Source organism: Mastacembelus armatus, chromosome 8, assembly GCF_900324485.2.
Source record: "Mastacembelus armatus chromosome 8, fMasArm1.2, whole genome shotgun sequence".
In the NCBI taxonomy this organism is placed as follows: Eukaryota; Metazoa; Chordata; class Actinopteri; order Synbranchiformes; family Mastacembelidae; genus Mastacembelus; species Mastacembelus armatus.
Genome location: NC_046640.1, coordinates 1844475 through 1860693, shown reverse-complemented (window position 1 = coordinate 1860693; position 16219 = coordinate 1844475). Strand labels below are relative to the sequence as shown.

The 16219-nt window shown below is 41.2% G+C and overlaps 1 protein-coding gene across 1 annotated transcript in view; it reads right to left on the bottom strand.

Moving 5' to 3' along the window:
- Positions 1-15581, bottom strand: part of LOC113140790 (junction plakoglobin-like) — a 233732-nt gene extending 218151 nt beyond the window's left edge. Inside the window, exon 1 of the mRNA XM_026324791.1 lies at positions 15447-15581. The gene's annotated coding sequence lies outside the window, so the exon portion shown is untranslated. The remainder of the gene's footprint in view (positions 1-15446) is intronic.
- Positions 15582-16219: the final 638 nt, after the last annotated feature.

Here is a 16219-nt window from a genome sequence, read left to right as displayed (position 1 = left end):
CCACCTAGCCAAAAATTCTTAGGATGATACATTGTTGGGGTTAGGGTTTCTACTTTGAGGAGTAGAAGTAAGAGCATTATATAAAAATCCTAAATTATGAAATTAACGCTCTCTCCACCAAAATGTGGCAGAGCTCCACATATACACTGGTTAAGTTGTCAGGAGATGATACTCGGGGAGAAAGAACCATGCAAATTCCTTGGAAGTCTGTAAACACTTAAGGCCTTTACGCAACAGAGGCGAATTTCCTTCACGCGTCAATATTTTTCAAACCAATAACATGTCAATAGACCATTTCACATCGACAAACTATTGATGTATGTAAAATGCGCACATTTGATGTGAACATCTGTGGTGTGTTTAATTCGCCTCCGAAATTTTTACTTTTTCGTGACATTTATTCACGTCATTCCTGGTGTGTGAAGGCCTTTAATAACGCTGAGCTGTGTAACACATTCTAGAATTGGCGCCTGAACAGCAAAGTTTTGTACATCCAGAAATTTTGATATATTTTTACAATATATTTTCTATTTAACTTAATCACATCTCATTGTTACTGTGGCAGAGGAACTGACACAAGCGATGACCTCCTTTTACTACAACGGAGCAAATCTGGCTTTATTTGTGAACATGAGATGATGTGAATTGATCATATTGTTGACAGTGCTGTAGCCTCACTGCTTGAAACACTACATATAAAATCCACAATACTTTCTAGGTACACATTTAATTTTTTACATCATATCTTAATTTAGTTTTTCTGTTTTGTTTTTTTTTTATTTTATTTTTTACATCATATACTGTACATATAACCTGACACATATAGCCCCATGGTATAATTTACATATTCGTACCTTAAAGCAGGAATCATGAATTTGAGTTCCACAAATGTAGAGGAATTTTATCTAGCATGGAAAAACAGACTATTAACATATAAAACAGCTCTCTGTAAAGCCAGAACTGCATACTATCCATCACTAATAGAGGAAAATAAGAACAATCCCAGGTTTCTTTTCAGCACTGTAGCTGGGCTGACAAAAAGTCACAGCTCTGTTGAGCCCAGTGTTCCCTTAGCTCTCAGCAGTGATGAATTTATGAGTTTCTTTACAAATAAAATCACAACTATTAGAGATAACATTCATCAGATGCTTCCTATACAGTATTGTTCAAAATAATAACAGTACAATGTGACTAACCAGAATAATCCAGGTTTTTAGTATATTTTTTACTGCTACATGGCAAACAAGTTACCAGTAGGTGCAGTAGATTCTCAGAAAACAAACAAGACCAGGCATTCATGATATGCACGCTCTTAAGGCTGTGCAATTGGGCAATTAGTTGAAAACATATTGTGTACAAGTTTGCTACGCGGTGGTGTTGGGAGCATCTAAAATTTAAACACAGACCAACATATGACTAACTAATAAAAAAAAAAACACAGAGAACAACGAACAACCCCCACAACATTCTTCGCTGTACAGTCATCAATTAAAGACACACTCTTCCGTGAAATGCTGAAGAGTATAAATAGCATGTATACATAGCATGTAGCAATGCTACTTATACATTTGAATATATTTTATATTATTTGTTTTCACCTGTTAGGTACCCCGCCCCTTTTTTCGGCACACGGCTGAAAAACACATACCCAAATTAAACTAGCTGTTGTTCTTACATTTTAAGAGTGATGACCTTAGTGTCGTTTGAAGCAAAAGCTTCCCAGTTTTCTATCGGTGCGCTGTAAATTGTGAAACACGACTCCCCTCCCCCTCTAGCGTCGAGCGCTGCTTGCCCAGCGTTGTCAAGGCAACATTTACAGTAACGGAGGGGGCTATTTAAAGCCCACTGTTGCGTCATCTGACATAACGTATCATATACTGTTGGAAAGGTCTCATCATTGGCTACAAGATGTGTCAGTCATCATTGACGACAATGCAGCTGGCTGATTCTACTGTCAATCGAAGTTAGTCTATGCCCCCTGACTGGGATTTGCTCAGAGGGTGCGAATTGCGAATTCTATTCGTTTTAGGGTTAGTTACACTGAAAAACGTAACAAACATGTTCGATTGAGGGCTCATGTGATTCACAGAAGCTTGCTATGTCAAACTTTATTGAATAAATGGCGAAATCAACCGTAAAACGAAGCGGATTACAGCTTTTTATGAGGAGGACGATGGATTTATGAACACAATTTAAAACATGGGTGCACTTTGTTCTATGGATTCTAACGAACAAAACGATATACGACACTCCATGTTTGAGTACACGTATGAAGTTACACAACAGAAAGGTAAGAAGCAGCGTATTGTACTGTATTTGTACTTTTGTTAAATATTAAGAAACTGTAGTCGCTGTGATTATTCGATCCTAAATTGCTTGATACCATTAGAATCGTGAGACTTTAAGCTTTTATTAGATATAAAATTTGTTAGACTGTATTCAAGTTTGTGTAATTAATTATCTGGTAATTATCTGGACATACAACTTTCGGATCGGATCCGGGGTCGATCTGTTAAAGAGAATTCATTGTTTTGTTCAATAAATGCAACATATATATATATATATATATATATATATATATATATATATATATATATGACTTCGGTGCGGGTAGACCAAATGGTCGGGGGTTCGAATCCCGACCAGGGCATCACCAGTGTGGGCCCTTAGGCAAGGTCCTTAACGGTACTAGCCTACCTCATCATCACAAATGAGCGATACAAATACTGGAGTCATACTGGCTCGGACGTCGCCTGGGTCAACAAGGTCCGCGTCAGGTGCTAGGGGACCAGGGCAACCTGATGAGAAATGGGCTACTGGAACAAGACACTCGTGGACGAGGGCTGATAACAGAGAACTGTTGGAATGCTACTACATAAGTAACCCCAGCGATAGGGGCTACATGAAGAGGATGTGGGACCTATGGAAACTCCGAAACCCACCATCCACACTAGGGCCAAAGCATCTAGTAGCTCAGTGTTCCAACATCCGCAAATGGCAGCTGCTATCACAACTAGAGATTGAAGAAATACAACACAAATGCTATGGCAAGGGGGAGCCAGGACGCCAGGTCAGGGGGGAAACAACACCACCCCCACCCGAGATTGGGTATCAAGCCCCAATGACAAACCCCGACACGCTCAACACAAGAGCAGCTGACCTGAGAGTGAAGATCGTAGGCAAGATGGACACCTGGAACCTCCGCAGCCGGTTACCAAGACTAAGTGAAGTACTCTCTGAAAGTCTACTAGAAGATGTGAATGCAGCATTACGAACAATCCCCACTGTGACCATCACCGAGACCAACAAGCTGATATACACCACGGCAACAGTGATCCTTGAGATGCTTGGCCACAGAATACATTCCACCACCAAGGAGCAGTACCCTGCATGGAGAAGGAGGTTAGAGGCAAAAATAAGGGCAACACGGAGAGAAGTCAGCCAACTATCAGAACTGCAGAGAAGGGGGATGAAGCTGGGTAAGAAATACAGCAGGCTGTCCATACCAGAGGCCCTGGAGACTGCCAAACAACGACTCACAGCCCTGGCCACACGCCTGAAGAGGTACACCAGAGAAATAGAAGCACGGAGAATAAACAGGATGTTCTCCACCGAACCATCCAAGGTGTACTCTCAGTGGGAGGGCAGTAACACAAGGGCAGACCCACCAAGGCTGGAGACTGAACAATACTGGAAAGACATATGGGAGAGGGAGGCATCACATAACACCAATGCCCAGTGGCTGGCAGACCTGAGAGCAGACCACAGCAACCTCCCTTAACAAGAACCAGTAACCATTGCAACGGCAGATATCCGAGAAAGGGTCTCCAACATGAAGAAATGGACAGCACCGGGGCCTGACATGATCCACACCTACTGGCTAAAGAAGCTAACTGCCCTCCATGAACACCTGGCAGCTCAAATGAACCAGCTGCTAATGGATGGGACTCACCCAGAGTGGCTAACTGAAGGCAGGACATTCCTGATCCTGAAGGACCCCCAAAAGGGAGCAGTCCCATCCAACTACCGTCCGATAACCTGCCTCTGCACAACCTGGAAGCTCCTGTCGGGCATCATAGCGGCTAAGATGAGTAGGCACATGGCTCAATACATGAGCGGGACCGAGAAAGGAATAGGTAAGGACACCAGGGGAGCAATACACCAACTACTGGTGGATAAAGCGGTCGCTCGAGACTGTAAGACCAGGCAGACCAACCTGTGCACCGCCTGGATTGACTACAAGAAAGCCTACGACTCAATGCCTCACACATGGATCCTGGAATGCCTGGAGCTGTACAACATCAATAGGACCCTAAGAACCTTCATAAGGAACTCAATGGGACTGTGGAAAACAACCCTAGTAGCCAACCTCAAGCCGATAGCACAAGTCTCCATCAAGTGTGGCATCTACCAAGGAGATGCTCTGTCCCCGCTGCTGTTCTGCATAGGCCTGAACCCCCTCAGCCAGATCATCGCTAAGACGGGCTTTGGATACCGACTGCGAAATGGGGCAACCATCAGCCACCTCTTGTACATGGATGACATCAAGCTGTATGCCAGGACTGAACGAGACATCGACTCACTGACCCATACCACCAGGATATACAGCAACGACATTGGAATGTCATTCGGACTGGACAAGTGTGGTCGAATGATAACAAAGAGAGGGAAAGTTGTCAGGACTGAAGGAGTTGAACTCCCAGAAGGCAGCATAGCGGATGTTGAGGGGAGCTACAAGTACCTTGGAATCCCACAGGCAAATGGGAACCAAGAAGAAGCCGCAAGGAAAGCAGCCACAGCCAAATACCTACAGAGAGTAAGGCAAGTCCTAAGAAGTCAGCTAAATGGGAAGAACAAGGTCCAAGCCATCAACACCTATGCCCTGCCGGTCATCAGATACCCCGCTGGCATAATAAGCTGGCCAAAAGAGGACATAGAAGCCACTGATGTCAAGACAAGGAAGCTCCTCACAATGCATGGAGGACTTCACCCCAAATCCAGCATCCTGAGACTGTACGCTTAGAGGAAGGAAGGAGGCCGGGGACTGGTGAGCGTCAGAGCCACCATCCAAGATGAAACGGCCAAGATCCATGAGTTGGAAGATGGCCCCAAGCGATGGAATACTTAGTGAATATCTCAGGCAACAGAAGCCCGATGCAGGGGACGAATGCAGTCATGCAGTTTTTAAATGAAGGTTTTTATTATTAAGGGAAAACAAAATCCAAAACTATATGGCCCTGTGTGAAAAAGTGTTTGCCCCCTAAACCTAATAAGTGGTTGGGCCACCCTTAGCAGCAACAACTGCAATTAAGCGTTTGCGATAACTTGCAATGAGTCTGTTACAGCACTGTGGAGGAATTCTGGCCCACTCATCTTTGCAGAATTGTTGTAATTCAGCCACACTGGAGGGTTTTTGAGCATGAACTGCCTTTTTAAGGTCATGCCATAGCATTTCATTCGGATTCAGGTCAAGACTTTGAATAGGCCACTCCAAAGTCTTCATTTTGTTTTTCTTCAGCCATTCAAAGGTGGACTTGCTGGTGTGTTTTGGATCATTGTCCTGCTGCAGAACTCAAGTTCGCTTTCAGCTTGAGGTCATAAACAGATGGCTGGACATTCTCCTTCAGAGAAGGAGACACAAGAATTCATGGTTCCATTTATCACAGCAAGTCTTCCAGGTCCTGAAGCAGCAAAACAGCCCCAGACCATCACACTACCATATACCATATTTTACTGTTGGTATGATGTTCTTTTTCTGAAATGCGGTGTTACTTTTACGCCAGACGTAATGGGACACAACTTCCAAAAAGTTCAACTTTTGTCTCATCAGTCCACAGAGTATTTTCCCTTGGGAAAGTCTTGGGGATCATCAAGATGTTTTCTGGCAAAACTGAGACGAGCCTTTATGTTATTTTTGCTCAGCAGCGGTATTTTTGTCTTGGAACTCTATGGACCATATTTGTCCAGTCTCTTTCTTATGGTGGAGTCATGAGCAGTGACCTCAACTGAGGCAAGTGAGACCTGCAGTTTTTTGGATGTTGTTGTGGGGTCTTTTGTGACCTCCTGGATGAGTCGTTGCTGAGCTCTTGGGGTAATTTTGGTCGGCTGGCCACTCATGGGAAGGTTCTCCACTGTTCCATGTTTTTGCCATTTGTAGATAATGGCTCTCACTGTAGTTCGCTACAGTCCCAAAGCTTTAGGAATGGCTTTATAACCTTTTCCAGACTGATAGAGCTCAATTACTTTCTCATTTGTTTTTGAATTTCTTTGGATCTCAGCATGATGTCTAGCTTTTGATGATCTTTTGGTCTACTTCACTTTGTCAGGCAGGTCCTATTTAAGTGATTTCTTGATTACATATGTTCTGTTCAACAAGGCTGTTTTTGCTGAAAGTGATTTATACTTTTAATTTCAGCCTGGCTACAAGTTTTGTTACTGGTGGTAAAAGGAACTTTATAATAATCTTATAGTCTTAATAAACCAGGTCCTGGAGTTCTGTTGGAAATTGCATGTGTAGTGGCCACTAGGGGAAGCAAACATTCCTTCATCAGCTACTCGGTCAAAAGTACGACAATTAAATGACAAGGTGTGTATGTATACAGTGCAGCCAAAAAAAACAAGCAGGGCTGCCCTTGAGGAACATGGGCTGTCCATCTCTAAGCAAACTAAGTCCATCCTGTTGGAGCCTATCCCAGCTCTCTTTGGGTGAAAGGCAGGGGTACACCCTGGACAGGTCACCAGTCCATCACAGGGCCACATAGACACAAGCAACCTCACACACTCACACTCACTCCTATGGGCAATTTAGAGTCACCAATCAACCTGACATACATGTTTTTGACCCGTGGGCAGAAACTGGAGTACTTGAAGAAAACCCACACAAGCACAGGGAGAACATGCAAACTGTGAGGCAACAGTGCTAATCACTTTTGCAATTATATTTAATGAAGTTTTAATTTAGTGTGCCCATGTCATTTTATTAAATTATAAATAGCATTTGTATTTAGAGAATAATTATGATTACATATACACACATATAGTATACTGACTACAGTTAACGCAAACTGTTACGCAAACGCAAACACCTTCCTTTGTGTGTGTGTGTGTGTAATCATTTCCTCAGTTTCTTGGCACATCCCTTCTCATCAAGCATTGTGCTTGTGTGTCTAACATACTCAGATGTACACACATGGTCTTTCACACACATACATGACTCACATCTTCTGTGTGAAAGATGAGAAGAAACACATAAATGGAAGATAAAGAAGCACCCAGACCCAAAGCAAGGTCACTGAGAGGAGGAGAGTAATGATGAAAGTATAATGATCTCTCAGACAAACAAACAAACAGACACACACACATATCTCTGGAGAGTGTAGATTTAGGAGTGGCATCTCTACAACCACTGCATTGATTTTCATGTCAGCCAGGAAAATTTCCTACAGCTGTCTGCTCGTTCTGCCTGTCCTCTGTGACAAATAAGCTGTGTCACAGCCACTGGTGGCATGCTCAGTTTATACACCTGACATCCAACATCTTTCAGATGGGAAGTGGATCAGATTGTTTCTGATTTTAAAATATTTGGACATGAGGCTCACACACTTTAACAGCACTGAGCAAGTTACTTGAAAACTGTAATCAGTTACTCGTTGAAAATTTCATTAGAAATGTGTTATTTGTTTCTTTTATTTATTTTTTTACTTTAAATCCTCCTAAAAGCAGTAACATATCAGTCTAGGTCCTACTGTTAGAAGGGAAATTACTATATATCAGGAGAAGCTTCTTATTCTTTTATCTGACAGTGTTTCTTCTAGGACTGAGCACCAAAGTTCTAGCTAAAACCACACCTCACACATGCACTAGATGGGGTGGAAGGAACAGGAGCAGGAGAAAAATGAATCCGAGACGATGCAATTGTAGCATGATTAAATTTGTGATATTAACAATAAATAAAGTGTGTACATTTAAACAATTATATCTAAATTTGAAGTTAATCTGCATTTGTTCAGAACACAGGGCATTGTGCGTTAAAATGTTTTTAAGTAATCCTTGACAATCTTCTTAGGTGCACCCACAGAACAAGCAACAATCTTGTTGATTTTACTCTGTTCAAATAAAACTGCCTCCCCAAGGAAAAAGTGTGGCAAACCTCATATGTATTTCAAAACTTTACCCGGTGCTCGTTTGGAGCATTCTGTTCACCTCACTGAGAAAAGTCTTAAAAACGATGGATAGAAACAGCAGGTGTGACTGAAAGAAAGAATAAAGTTAGCAAAATAATTTGTTAGATATAGTCTTTCCAGTTCAGGTATTGTAGATATAAATAAACAAGTCTGTTCTTGTAATGTTGCTAAAGAGGTCAGAAATTCTTTGAGCATGAAAAACTAAAATTTTTAAGTCACTGAAATAAGACCATAAAACACATACAGAACATTGGTTCACAAGACTTTGGAGAACTGCATGTTGTAGTTGTGTTTACTTCACAATGATGTGAAAGTCATCTTGTTCACTCATTCACAGTAAACAATACACTGATTTAAATTTTCTAAGACACTTTTTGTCCAGAAAGGCCATATGCAAGAAGGTGTGTCTGAGGATGAATAGTCATGTGATTTACCTGAGAACACAAAAGACGCACTGAACGACCAAACAAAGACACGCATAATAAGCCTTTCTGTCAATGTAGATGGGAGGGGATTAGTGCAGCACAATACAAAACAATGCGGAGCCAAACGTTCGTCATTTGAGCTAAAATCAGTGTTTTTACTCTGACAAACTAAACTGTTTGTCTGTGTGGAATATAAGAAGTGCTTCTTCGCGTGCGTAACACACCATCATCCAAACGCACAGAAAAAGTGAGTATATTCTATGATGAAATTTGTCGTTTTATGTCATTTCTCGGGGGCGTGCACATAATTACCTGGTTCACCCCAGATTATTTCCATATGAACAGTGCACTCAGTGCGAGGTGGGATCACATTAGCTTTAATGAGCTGAGACAGGAGAAAACGTACCACTCCTTATGGTCATTTTAAAGATGACATTTCAAGGTTTCTAGCCATATATTTCTTATTTTTATGAGGCAAGTATTCGCTGAGATTCAGGTTGTTTTATTTATGTGTCTGAGAGATGACAGACAGAGAAGACAGAGAGCGCACCCTATCTGCTTTCTTTGACAAAAGCACAGCATTTTGTTGTTATTATGAGTGTATAAAAATCAAACCAGACCCTTTACAGATTCAAATGATATATTGCTTTTATCTGTACGATCAAAATTGGTGGAGTAATTCTGGAGAAGTTTGTTTCTGCGTTATCAGGAGGAGATGCCACAAAACGCGCCGGCGCGTTCATCGACCTGAGGGTTAAAATCCTGGATTTTTTTAAACATTTAGTAGTTTTGATCAGAACTGAAGTTGATTAACAGATTTATGCAAAAAAAGTTATATTATGTCAAATTAAGGTTTATCACCAAAAATCATTCCATTTGCTGAAATACAGTGAAAGTTATGGCCAAATTAGGAGTGAAAAATGACCCTTGGTAGATGAAAACATACTGAACAGTACATGAAGATTAAAGGGCTGAATAAATAAAAAAATCTAGGATATGGATTTTCTCTTGGAGGGATAATAATTTAAGTCTACAGCAAATGCTAAATTAAAAAAAGTTAATTATCAACCTGGGGTTTTTCTGTGTAAAGTGCATGTTCTCTCTGTGTCTGTGTGGGGGTGTCCAGAGGAGACCACCCCCTTTCTGTATGGGCTCCCTAAGATACACAAAGAAGGAGCCTCCCTCAGGCCCATCGTCAGCAGCATAAACTCAGTGACATATAACATTGCCAAACACCTTGCCACCATCTTAGCACCACTGGTAGTTCACACGGACCACCGCATCCGGAATTCAGAGAAATTTGCTTCCAAAGTCAAACATCTAAAACTGGATAGCATCCCCACCACTAAAAGAGGACAGCATCCTCTCTACCAGGTGCAGCCTTAACCCAGACCAAATGTGCCTGCTATTGGACCTTGGTCTGAACACCACATACTTCTAATACAGAGGTGAATTTTACATGGAAGAAGTGTAAAATAAAGCTCTCAGCTCCTTGACAGGGATGGCACTGACCCATTGGTTCAGATATGTGCATAACACCTGGGGGGAAATCAAGATGCAGGAAGTTCAAGCCTTCACAGATCACATTAATGCAGTAGATGCAAACATCAAATTCACCAGAGAGGACAACAAAGAAAACAGGCTAGCCTTTTTGAACTGTTAGTCATCATTGGGTCTGATGGTAACTTAGAAACAGAAGTCTACAAGAAACCCACACACACAGACCAATACCTTCATTTTGACTCCCATCACCCACTGCAACACAAACTAGAGGTCATTAGGACTTTAGGCCGCAGAGCAAAGAACGTCCCTACCTCTATGGAGGTAGGAGAAAGGAGGTCACACACTTGAAGACAGCCCTCAAAACCTGTGGCTACCCTAAGTGGACTTTCAACAAGGCAACATCCATATCAAACAAGAGACACAGCTGAGCCTCAAGATCCACAGAGGAAAAACCTGGTCCTTCCCTATGTAGCAGGTGTTTCAGAGAGGCTTAATAATTGTTATTCTATGAAATTCTGTGTGCCTGAATGGGCCAGCAAATCAAGGTAAAAATAAGTTCTCAAAAGGACTTAGGAATAAAGGCTTCACAATAACATTTTGAAGGCCAGCTGTCATTGAGAGGGTCTCTTTCAGGCAAAGTGCCCGCATTGAGAACTTCAAGGGTTATAGTTACATCCCATAGGAGCTGTTATCCCTTGACCAGTGCTGCTGCAAGCAGCTTCATGATTATGTAGTGTGCTTTTAGGAATTGTTACTTCTTGTCTTTGAGGTACTAATTTACACTTTGATGCACAAGCTGTTCAGCTACCACCTGATTTGGATAAATCAACAGATTCAGTTAAACTAGTGGTTTACTATAAAGCATTTAGTTATCAATCAAATTATGCTGATGATGATGTCATCACACAGTTGAGGTTGCCGAATTTTTTTAATTAATTTTATTATTTCTCAGTTCAATTTACCTTCAGGGATTAATAAAACTTATCTCATCTTATCTAATGTATCACATAATGGTGAGTTTGATGAGTCAAAAGTGATTTTCTTTTACTAGTGAGGATGATCAGAATATACAGTGATATACTTACTGACATTGGGTGTGGTACAGGTACACACTCACTTATCTTACACATAGTCAACCAACACATAGTCAACCAGTTAAGAGTCACATTCACAGGTAGAGAGTACAAACAGGCACAATAAACCTAACCTGCCATGGAGAAAATGCAAACTCCAGGTCAAACAGGGTTGGAACCCAAGGCCTTCTTGCTGGGAAGCAACAATGTTAAACACTGCTTCACCATGCCAACCTAAGTAAAATATTACCAGTACATACAGCAGTAATGATTCTATCAATTGAAGTAGCAACACCAGTCCTAGTGACAAATTTCCAGCTTTTCAGAGTTGGGAAATCTGGTCATTTGCTATTACAAAATACTGTGTTTTGGCATCTAACCAGCCTTCAAACTCTTGAAGCCACAACTATATATACTTATAGTCTTTGTAGCTTCATAGTTCTATTCCACTTAGTACTTTTTTAATATTTTTAATTTCCTATTTATCTCACATCTTGCTACTTCTGGCTCTCTGCTGTGTACTGTACTTACTGTTGCAACAATGCAATTTCCCCATTGCGGGACAAATAAAGGTTTTCTTATTCTTATTCTTATTCAACTTCCTAATCCTTCCTTTTCTGACCAAAACCACACCTACAAACATGTATGCTTTTAATACAGCATTTTCTAGTTACATTTTAGCAAAATTCCACCACTGAATGTATACCAAATTAGCTTGAAGTCATTTCTGTTAGTTATGTGCCCATGAAAATACTATTAGCAATATTTTGGGCTATATAGCAGCAATTGCAGCAGTTCTACAAGGAATATGAACATGAGTAGATGCATTTATTGTAACGCCAGAGGATGTACTAGTAGTAACAGTAGTAATACTATAAAGGAATAACAGTAAGAATACTGCAATATGACACAAGCAGCTTGGTAATGGTGGTAAGGCAGTGACAGTATTTAGCAGTACTAATGCAGGACATTAGTAGTAGAAGTAGCAGCAGTAGTGCTGCTACAATGAAAATAGTAATAGTAGCATTAGGAGAAGCAGTTGCAGTACCAGTTCTTTTACTATTGTGTACTATTAGGAGCAGTACTGCAAAAAGGCACTAGTATTATTAGTGATGGTAGTTTTGGTGGCTGGAGTTGTAGAAGAGCAGTGTTAAGTGGCAGTAGCAGATCAGCAGGGACAGTAGTAGCTGCTGTCAGAGCAGCGGTAAAGCTGATACAGCAGTAGGAGGAATAGTGTTAGTATTATAAGCTCAATAATTGTGGTATGCAGCCTATGCAGTGTGCCAGTGGAACTGGTCAGGATCCAGCAGGAGTAGAAAATAATTACCAGGTGTTTCCCACTGTGCCAATATAGAATTGTGGAGTTTGAAGTGGGTTCAAAAGTATAACAGTGGTCAGACCTCTAGGTTTTTATACATATATATATGAGACTGCGGTAGTTTCCTTCATACAGTCCCCAAACAGGTGAACACAGTCTGCAACCACATCCAAACCTGTTTTGTAACCTCTGTTTCTGAAGGGTATTCTGCTAACAGCCCACTAGCTGCAGCACCACTAGTGCAGAAAATGTATTGTTCTTCACCTGTCAAACCATCCTGGGAATGTATGTGTGTGTGTGTGTGTGTGTGTGTGTGTGTGTGTGTGTGTGTGTGTGTGTGTGTGTGTGTGTGCGCGCGCGCGCGCGCGTGCGTGCGTGCGTGCGTGCGTGTATGTAGAACTTCTCCCAGTCCCTCACCAATTGCTCCCTGCAGTTTTACTGCAAACAGGAAATAAATAAGAAAGTGTTCTTAGACAGCTTGTCTGGATAAATGGTCATGTTCAACAGCGTAATAGGAATATGTTCTCCTGTGTTGCTACAAAGGGACTTTCAGTGTATCTCCCAACTGAAAGCAGAGCTAAGGCTAATGAACAAATAGATGAAGAAATCTCTTGTTAAAACACATAAGACAAATCTATTATACAGTGTATGCAACAAGGTCAAACAGTCACCATAATTCAATTTATTCTAAATAGAGCTTAGTGTCTAATAGCATGAGGCCTGGAGAGCTTCTTCAGAGAAAGTTTCATCCAATTATCCCCCAGTACTCTTTAAGTTTCATCATGATTTGGTCACAAAATGCTCCCAAAACAAACCCTAGGGGAACAAGACTTAATGTCAACACCTAAATAGTGAGTGTAGCATGGACAGGGTCAGAGCTAACAAGCTAACAAGCTCATATACACCGATCAACAATCAGGTTTTTGTGTTGTTTTCTGATTCAAATTATGCACTTCATAAATAGGTTTAGCAGCTCACTAAATATTGAAAATATTTAAACAGGTAACTGGCTGGAACTCAGCGGCTGAAGAAGCACAATAAATGACATGCTGACAACTGAAGAGAAGTGGTCTGGTATCAGGTTTCATACAGGGATTATGATGAATGAAGTGGAAACAATCGAGAAAATCAGGTGCTGAGCATGGAAAGAAAGTCCACAAATAACAGGAAAAATAAGACAATTACTGACATAAATCCCCACCTCGGGACATTAAACTCATAAATCTCATAAATACATACAAAGCTTACATAATGGCATGGCATAACCCAAATTATAACCCATAATTGAATAAAATAGCATGTATAGAGTTGTCTCCTTTTATGAATTCAGTGTCCTTACAAATAGAACAGAATAATTGTCAATTTATTAGAGTATCTTCAGTATTATGCTGTCAGTTGTTTATAAAAATGGATTGGATCTGTATTACCGTTACATTCACATCAGTGATTAATTTTTTATCATTTTTGCATCTTTAAACAGAACAGGGCTTCACCCAATAAAATGGTTATAAATTTCTGTCTAACACATTGTGACAGTGCATGACTGCACCCCAGTGTGAGCAGAGGTTGACGGGTGATGACTACTGGGTTTTTTACAGTTATGTAATATCAACAAAAATAGGTATGAAAGGTTTTACATATTAATGAGTCCTCTTAAAGGTAAGGCAGCCAAGCTCCACATCAGTCACTAATGGTCATATACACACAGCTACATACAGTGAACGCACAGATACAGTATTTTCAGATATTGAGTAAGAAGAGCGAAGACCAATCACATGCACCAATGCTTTCACTCACTCACTCACACACTCACTCACTCACACTCACTCACACACACTCACACACACTCACACACACTTGGTTAGTTTTCTGACTGCTACACCCAGTTGTGACAGCCAAAGAATGTGGAGTCAATAGCAGACACAAGGAAACACTGAAAAAAGTGTGTGCCTATATATTATGTATGTGTGTGTGGGAGCAAGCAAGAGACAAAAACAGACTTAAATACCACTGGTGACAATTACATGTGTGTCCAGAAGGGCTGTTTCTCTCTCACTAGAGATAGTTCCACAGCCTCACACCCCATTTTCTTTAGCAAAAATAATAATCATTCCCTGGATGATTTATGTTGTAAATAAAATCCAGTAAAGCTCATTGAGCTTTACTCCCGGTATTACTCCCACAGTGGCCAACCTTGGGGACTCAGCCTTCCATGTAAATCACATTTAAGGGTGACAAATTGGTTTAAGGTTAGGGTAGGGGTTGACATTAGGCAATGTAATGTCTCCTGAAATTATGGTGTCTGTCTGTGTGTGTGTGTGTGTGTGTGTGTGGATGGGTGTGTGTGGGTGTGATGGAGAGAGAGGGAATGAAGGAGAAATGTCATGCTGGAGAAGAATGCACTTGGAGGTGATATGGAGAGCCACATAGCAGGGACTTGAAATAACAAATAGCAGTCCCCATACACTCACTGCAGTTATACACATACATAGATATCTATGCTGACACAGTCTACTTATACAAGGAGTAATGATGTCAAAACCCTGATCACTGCATGATCATGTTACATATATTCATCTTATTAACACAGACATCATCACTGCCCTCTATATTCTAAAAAATATTTCGTTCAATGGCGCAGCGAAACCCACTTTGATTCAGCTCAAGGCTCACAGAATCTGATAAGAGATTTTATTATATAAATGAAAATCTGTAGCCCACATCCAGAAGAGCAGCATCAGAATGACTGAAGTTTGAGGAGAGAGGTGATGCAGTTCACCGTGTTTCTGCTGATGGCCATGATGGTGTATAATAACCACCAAAATGAGATCTCTGTTCACCATCCGTTTTGTTTCCCACCACACATCTCTAGTCACCATGCGTAAATGCAAGCTTATTATCTGGCTACAGTGCGTAAAAAGACAGTTCATTTGGTTTTGGTTACCTTTTTAAATGGACAGCAGTCTGGAGCGGCTCCCTGTTGCAGCAGTTACGATTTCAACTTTTTCTTCTGTAAGCTCCTAAAATCCACAGTCCGTGCAGGTCAGGTGCAGATGTGTCGTTCGTTCGTTCGTTTATGTGCCCTCTCTGTCTCGTTGTGTCTTCCGTTAGAGACGGTGTGTCACACGCAGCCAGCAGGGAGGAGTGTAGCAGAACGGACCGGCAGCGGCTCGGCTGTTACATCGTCACAGGAGAGGAAAGTGAAGAGGTCTCACTCTGATCGCGAGGCCGTCGTTTTCAAACCTCTCAGTCATATATTTAGTGCGTTGTGGTACAATTTCTGCGGTGCAGTGCCTGGTCAGCTTCAGATTTACTTCTATGAAGATTTCACTTTTATACACACTGTTATCTCCTGAAATAACTCAGGCGGCGTAGAATCATCCGATATGGAAAAATCACCTCGTTTGTGTGAAGGGCCTTTGTCCTGGCTTTGAGTATTGCCCTTCCGAACTGATGTATCCACGGTTAAGTTGTTTATCTGTCATTTTCTGGGAACAATCCCGTCCAAATGAAGGCAGGTCAGCAATGTTTTTTTTTTTCAACAAATGTGGCATGGCCATTCATAGCCCTCACTTCCCTTTTAAATCTGCCTTGTTAGACTTGGGCAGATGAGAAAGTTTACGTCACATGCATCCTTGCAGATACACAGACATGGAAAGCATAAATAGTGCTACAAAGCAAAGGAGCTATTTTGGGAGTGTCTTGTTCCAGAAGGAA